The sequence below is a fragment of the Myotis brandtii genome, unplaced genomic scaffold (assembly GCF_000412655.1).
Source record: "Myotis brandtii unplaced genomic scaffold, ASM41265v1 scaffold6, whole genome shotgun sequence".
Classification (NCBI taxonomy): domain Eukaryota; kingdom Metazoa; phylum Chordata; class Mammalia; order Chiroptera; family Vespertilionidae; genus Myotis; species Myotis brandtii.
In genome coordinates, this window is record NW_005370271.1 from 1,143,315 (window position 1) to 1,150,787 (window position 7,473).

Genomic DNA, 7,473 nt, shown 5'->3' on the forward strand with positions numbered 1-7,473 from the left:
CTTGCACCCTCCTCCCTGCGGCCAGAAATCCCCACACCCTTCCCTTCCTCCTCCAGGGCCTCCCTCAGCAGGGCTGTTTGTGAGAGAAGGGTGCCGCCTCAGGAGGGTGATCGGCCAGCCTGGGGGGACTTGGAGCCCAGCCCGGCCTGGTCCCCCTGCCGCACCGGGGCAGGTGGGGGGCATCGGAGCGCAGGCGGGTTTGAGGAGAGGGAGCTTAGGGACAGTTGAGAGGAGGTGGGCCCGGGGCTGGGGTGAGAGGGAGGGGGTGGGTCAGCTCCAGATTCCTGCCCGGTGGGCCATGCACTTCTCCGAGCCTCAGTTTCCCCACCTGTAACTTGGGCCTGGCAGGAGGAGGAAACGAAGTGGAATGTGGAAAGGGCCTAGCACTGTGCCTGGCGCACAGGGAAGCCTGTTACCAGCGTGAGCCGCCACGATGCTGAGAACCTCCTAGGCTCCTTCAGGGACAGGACCCCGAAGGCCAGGCCGACCCAGGGAGGAGAAAGGCAGCCCCCAGTGTGCTCTGCCCACAGGCTGTTTCCCTCGGCTGTGGCTGTGGCTGTGGCTGTGGCTGTGGCTGTGGCTGTGGCTGGGGGGCAGAGGGGGAGCTGAGCTCAGCTCTCCGGGGCGGGGAGGGGGAGCTGAGCTCAGCTCTCAGCCCCAGACGTCTTGGCCTGTGATAGGACACGGCTGTTGTTTTTGGCTCCATATCCAAGACTCCTGCGCAGCTAATTCCTCTGTGTCTTGGACGAGGGAAGTGCTAGGCGCTGCTTTTCTCCCTGTTAAGGAGGCAGCTGGGATGGGACAGCCGGGTTAAGTCTTTCACATGCCCTCAGCTTTACTGGGAAATATTTACATACAATCACATGTGTAAGTTTTAAGAGTTCGGCTCAGCTGGTTTGCATAAACCCCCATCGACTCATAAAACCACCAACCCCATCAAGATACAGGACATCTCCTTCTCCGGATGGAGTTTCCTGCTGCCCCCTATCTGCCAATACCCCCACCTCTGCCCTGAGTAACGGCTAAACCCCCTCAGCCGCTTAGAGTTAGCCTCGCCTTTTCTAAAACGTCACAGGAATGGACTTCTCCAGCTCGGACCTGCTTTCACGCGACCAAAGGACTCCGAGTTTCATCTGCTTTGTTATTCGGGTCAGTGGTCCACTCCCTCTGAGTGCTGAGCTGTGTCCACTGTGTGGACATGGCACATTTTACCCATCATTCACTAGCTGGTAAACATGTTAGGTTGCTCCAGTTTGGGACCTTCAGGAACATAGCTGCTGTGAATGTTGTACAGGTCTGCAGGTGAGCGCTTGCTTCCACTTCTCAGGAGCAAATACCAGGAAGTGGAGATGGTGGGTCACATGATCAGGGTATCTACAGTTTTATAAAGAAACTTCCAGACCTTTTCTCAACATGGTTGCACCACTTTACATTCCCATCAGCTACGTCTCCAGGTTCCAGGTGTTCCATTTCCTCGCCAACACTTGATCTTGGCCATCTTTTATGTTTTAGCCATCGGAGTAGTAGGTAGTGATATCATTTTGTGGCTTCACATTTGTATTTCTCTGGTGATTCATAATGTGGAGCAGCCCTAGCCGGTTTGGCTCAGTGGATAGAGTGTCAGCCTGTGGACTGAAGGGTCTTGGGTTCAATTCTGGTCAAAAGCACATGCCCGGGTTGTGGGCTCGATCTCCAGTAGGGGGCATGCAGGAGGCAGCTGATCAATGATTCTCTCTCATCATTGATGTTTCTCTCTCTCTCTCTCCCTCTCCCTTCCTCTCTGAAATCAATAAGAATATATTTTTTAAAAAGGACGTGAAGCACCTGTTCACAGGTGTGCATCTTTCATGGGATTTTGAAAATGAAACGTGGGGAGTCCTGAATCAGGCCCTTTACCTTCTCACGCGGAGACATTGGGAAGTTGGGAGGGGACTGGAGGACCATGTCCATCGTCCCGATGTCTCCGGGCCTAACTTTTTAAACTTGAATTGTTCTTCACATGAGTAATCCACACGATAAGAATAGCAAGACGTTTTGTGTCAGACTTCAGACCTCCTCGGCGGCACCAGGGCCTCCTCCCTCCTCCCCTGCTCCCTCCTCAGAGGTCAGTCTTTGTATTTGCAGACAGGTTCTCACAGAAAGCAGCCAGCGTTTATTTTTATACGTGCTCGCACATAAATGGCACAATACTCCGCAAGCCCTTCTCCAGCTCGCTTTTCCCAGTCGTAAAGCTGCCTCAGAGGCCTTGTGATGTCACCACGGGGGCATCTGCCCTGTTCCGCCTCGTTGCCTACAATTCCACCATAAGGACGCATCATGGTTTATACATTGATTTCCTTGCTGCTGGATATTTAAGTTTTGCGCTGTTTTGCTGTAACAAACAGTGGTACAAAGACCATCCTGTCCTTGCCCCTTGTGTGGCTGGTGAGTGCTTCTGAAGGCAGATTCCCAGGAGGGGAGCCATGAGGTGTTGTCTCAGCTATCCATGGCTGCGATAATGCCGCCTAACAAACAACTCGGGACGCCATGGCTTAAAACAGTGGTCGGCAAACTCATTAGTCAACAGAGCCAAATATCAACAGTACAGCGATTGAAATTTCTTCTGAGAGCCAAATTTTTTTAACTTACACTATATAGGTAGGTACATTGTTATTAACTTAATTAGGGTACTCCTAAGCTGGCCTTTGCTAAAAACGTCCTCAATCTGATTGAGGTACGTTCACTGAGGTCGACCCCTCCCGACTCTCCCATCCACACTCGTCTTGTATACTTGTTTCGTCTATCTCCTTTCGTTCATCCTCTCTATATGTCCAAACCATCTCAACATACCTTTCTCAATCCTCGACATTACATGTTCTTTCACTCCACAACATTCCCTAAAATTAACTTAATAGCCGAGACCGGTTTGGCTCAGTGGATAGAGCGTCGGCCTGCGGACTCAAAGGTCCCAGGTTCGATTCTGGTCGGGGGCATTTACCTGGGTTGCGGGCACATCCCCGGTGGGAGATGTGCAGGAGGCAGCTGATCGATGTTTCTCTCTCATCGATGTTTCTGACTCTCTATCTCTCTCCCTTCCTCTCTGTAAAAAATCAATAAAATATATTAAAAAAAATTAACTTAATAAAGTTTCAATCGCACTATACGTGCGCGCCCGCACGTGGTATTTTGTGGAAGAGCCGCGGTTTGCCGACCACTGGCTTAAAACAACAATCATGTCTCTGTCCTCTCTCACCAGCCAGCAGTGCGGTTGGGCCGGGCTGCTGATCTGGTCCCAGATCCGCTGATTGCGCTGCGGTGACTTACGTGTCCAAGGTGGGCTGGCGGGTCCCTTTGAGGTTTGTTTTGGGGCTGCCGCTGGCAGACGGGGCCTGGGAGGGGCCACGCCACGCCCGAGAGATAAGCTGGATCCCTTTCCTAATCTATCCCCCGAGCGAACACGGCATTTGCCACAATGGCGGTGACCCCAAATGAGCTGGGCCCGAGGATGGCGTCACCTAGATACCCGCAGGCACGTGCAACACCAACACCACGCACGTCTGAGACAAACAGCGGCTTGTCTGTTCAGGTTCCAGGGCGGACGGAGCCCCTGCCAGGTGCCGGCCTCTCCGCATTGTTCCCTTTGATATGTTGCCCCACGGAAGTCGGGGAGCAGCTTGGCAGCGGGACGCGCTCTGTGTTTGTTTGTTCATTCCAACCAGCTCCCGGGCAGCTTCATACACGTCCCCTCAGCCAGCGCCTCCTGCCCGTTGAGGCGAGGGTTTCTGTCCGCCCTGACCAGGGGACACCGGCTGGGAGAGCCGGGGGCTTGTCCAGTCACCCGGAGCTGGGTTCGGACCCTGCTGTGTGATCTTGTCCTTCTCCGCCTGTCTTTGCCACCTGGGTGGGTACTAATCATCAATAGGATAACAGTAATAATGATGGGGCGGGCGAGGACACAGCAGCTCTCCCCTGGTGGGAAGGCCCAGGCGGCTGGCAAACAAGGACCGTCCCTCGCAGGGGAGGTGGCGGAGCGGTTTGCTGGGGCTGCCGTAACGAAGCACCACACACCGAGGGTTTCAGCCACAGGGATGTGCTGCCCCGCAGGTGAAGTCCGAGACGGAGGTGTGGCCAGGGCTGGTCCGTGAGGACTGGGAGGGAGAGTCTGACCCAGGCCCGGACCCTCACCTCCCTGTGAACACCTGGCTCTGCACGCCTGGACGTGTATGGAAAGGGGTGGCCGAGCCTGAGCTTTCTGGAACACCTTCCAGGAAAAAGGCCTCCACGTTCTCCCCAGGCGCACCTGGAAGGCAGGCCCTAGCCCAGTGATGGCGAACCTGTGACACGCAAACTCATTTTTTTGGTTGATTTTTCTTTGTTAAATGGCATTTAAATATATAAAGTAAATATCAAAAATATAAATCTTTGTTTTACTATGGTTGCAAATATCAAAAAATTTCTATATGTGACACGGCACCAGAGTTAAGTTAGGGTTTTTCAAAATGCTGACACACCGAGCTCAAAAGGTTCGCCATCACTGCCCTAGACGTTGGTCACGTCTGTCTGGCACAGGGCCTGGCTGTGAGCGTGAGGCGCTCTGGCCTTCAAGTCCTGGTCCTGCCTCTCCATCGCTGTGTGGCTTTGGGCAAGTTGTTTAACCTCTCTGAACCTCAGTTCATGACTGATAAAATGGAGGTAAGAGTTGTCCCTACTTTCCAATGCTGGGCAAGTGATGACCATCCTGACCCTCAGCTTCCCATCTATAGGATGGGAAGGAGAGGGCGCCCCCTAGAGTTGGTGCGAGAATCAGACGGTGAACACCTCTGGAATGAGCTTAAGGTGGAGCCTGGCCCACAGGCGCTCTCAGGAAACCACCGGCTCTTTCCTGGCGCTCGGATGCGGGCGGCCTGCGCAGCGCTGGGGAAGCAAGCGTGTTTCCATGGCAGGCCAGGCGGCGTTGCTATTTTCAGATGACAGGTAGTGACATCTTAACAATGCTGGACTGAGATAGGACCTGGCGAACCACCCTTTCCTCCCAAGGATCCAAGGATTGATGGGCAGGGAAGGCGGGGGGGGGGGGGGCTGACCCAGAGTGGCCCCGAGCTGGGCTTTGGCTGAACATTGGAACAGGGCCTGCGGAGGGGGCCCTGTGGGCTCTCTGGCTCACCTCCTTGCCCGCCATGCTCCCTTGGCCACTCTGGCCCCCTCTCCCCGCTCTTCCCCCGGAGCTGACCCCAGGAGGTCAGCTTCCCCAGCTGCCTCCCTACAGCGCCTCCACCCAGGCGGCCTCTCCCACAGCACCCCTGTCCCCTTACTCCTCCAGCCGAGCTGCTGCCCCTCCGCCAGCGCCAGGCCGGCTGGCTTCCTACACCGGCCGCTGAAAACATCCTCAAGTCACCCAGCGTGAGTGGATCTTCGGCTCCCTCCTGGATCTTCCCGGGTACACCACCTTCAATCCCATTTCCTCCCTCCTTGCCTTTCCCCCACCCCCTCCCCTCTCTCCCCCTTTCTTCCTTTCCTACCTGCCACTCTCCCCCCATCCCTCTGTAACAAACATGTATTGAGCACCTACTATGTGCTCAGGCAGCACAGACACAGCAGTGAATAGACAAGGCTTCTGCTCCCCCGTGCAGTTTACATTTTAGGGGGAGACAGACTAGAAACCTGCAAATACATAAATACAGTTTCAGAGAGAGCGAGGGGAGGCAGAGGTGCTGTCGCGGGGGTCAGGGAGGGCCTCTCTGAGCAGGGGGTGCAGGCTGGACGATGAGGGGCTGCTGAGGCAGGGTGAGCTCGGTGAGTCTGAGGAACAGAATCAAGGTCAGTGTGACCTTCACAAACAGCTGTGTCACTTCCTCCCCGGGCCTGTGCCTCAGTTGTTCCCTCATCTCTCCTCTCTTCCAGGCGGCGAATGACAAGCCTCCCCTACCCAGGTCACAGCCCCTGAAAGGTGGGGGCTCTTTCCTCTCAGCCTCCAAGCATCTGGGTCCCCGTCCCCTGAACCCTGGCTCTCTGCACTGTCACATTCTGTAGATGAGATGCCTGTCTCCCCCAGGGGGCAGGATGAGAGCTCCAGCCAGTCCAGCCCATGACCCAGTCAGTCCAGCCCATGATACAGTTAAATTCACCACAGGGCTTGACCCAGGGTGGATGCAGGGTAAACACTTTGCTGGATTAAATGAATGTACAGATGCCAAGTGTCCAGGGAGTTCAAAGGAAAGGGTAACCATAGGGAGCCAAAGCAGTCAGGGAAGGCTTCCTGGAGGAGGTGGGACTTGACCTTGGCCTGAACGCAGTGGATGGAAGGGAATTCCTGGCATGTGCAAAGGCCCAGAGGTGGGACTGCCAGGAAGTGTCAGGACCTGTTGGACTAAAAGAGCAGCCAGGGATAAGGATGGGCGGGTAAGCGCGCTCTGAGACTTCGTTTCCCATCGGGAAGCTGTGATAGCAATCACAGAATGAGATCATGCACAGGAGGTACTTGGTGTGGCCCGACCTGGCCCAGGGAAGGCTGTTGACAAACGAGAGTTGGCGTCACCTGGCACGTGCAGGGCCCCGGTCCTGGACCCATCTCCATGTGTTCCTGGCTTCCCGGGTCTAATGGGGCTGAGCGTCAGCAGCCCCTGTCTCGCCCAACTTCATCCAGCCCCTTCCACACGCTGTCCGGCTATGGGCAATGCTGGTACCAATAGGGCTCCCCCAGAAATAGGGAAGAGGTGTTTTCTTAGTTATGTGGAGCTTGATTCAATAGCTGATGTGAAGTCTTGCAACTGCATGTTAGAAACATCACAGGACCCAGGGCTGACATCCCAGACATGTAGGTACAGTGCCTGGGGCCCGCCGGACCTGTAGGGGCCCCCCAAAATGTCCTCATTTCTTGTAAACTCGTGTATATACCATCTACTCTGGATCCATTCATCTTTACACCAGTGCCGTCATAAATATATTTTTGAATATGTTTTTATGGAGTAAAGGGTCATGAAGACAAAAGTCATGATGTGGCACTGACCACAAAGGGCACAGGCCAGTTGTGGGAGAGAAAACGAACACTGAGCTCAGACCTGAGCCGCCCAAAGCCACACAGAAACTGGGGGCTGGGGCTGGGATTTGAACACGGGACCCCCTGGCCCCCGAAATCCGTGTTTGTGGGTGGGTAGTTTTCTCCAAGGGGCTTATCAAACCTCCGTGTTCTAGCCTTTTTAAAAATATATGTTTTTTATTGATTTCAGAGAGGAAGGGAGAGGGAGTTAGAAACGTCAATGATGAGAGAGAATCATTGATCGGCTGCCTCCTGCACGCCCCCTAGTGGGGATTAAGCCTGAAACCCGGGCATGTGCCCTGACCGGGGATTAGACCGTGACCCCCTGGTTCATAGGTTGACACTCACCCACAGAGCCACACCGGCTGGACCATGCTTCAGTCTTCATTGAAGCCTCAGATGTCTGGGTCCCCGTGGTCTGGAATTGATAGACAGCCCCCTTCTCTACCCCCCACCTC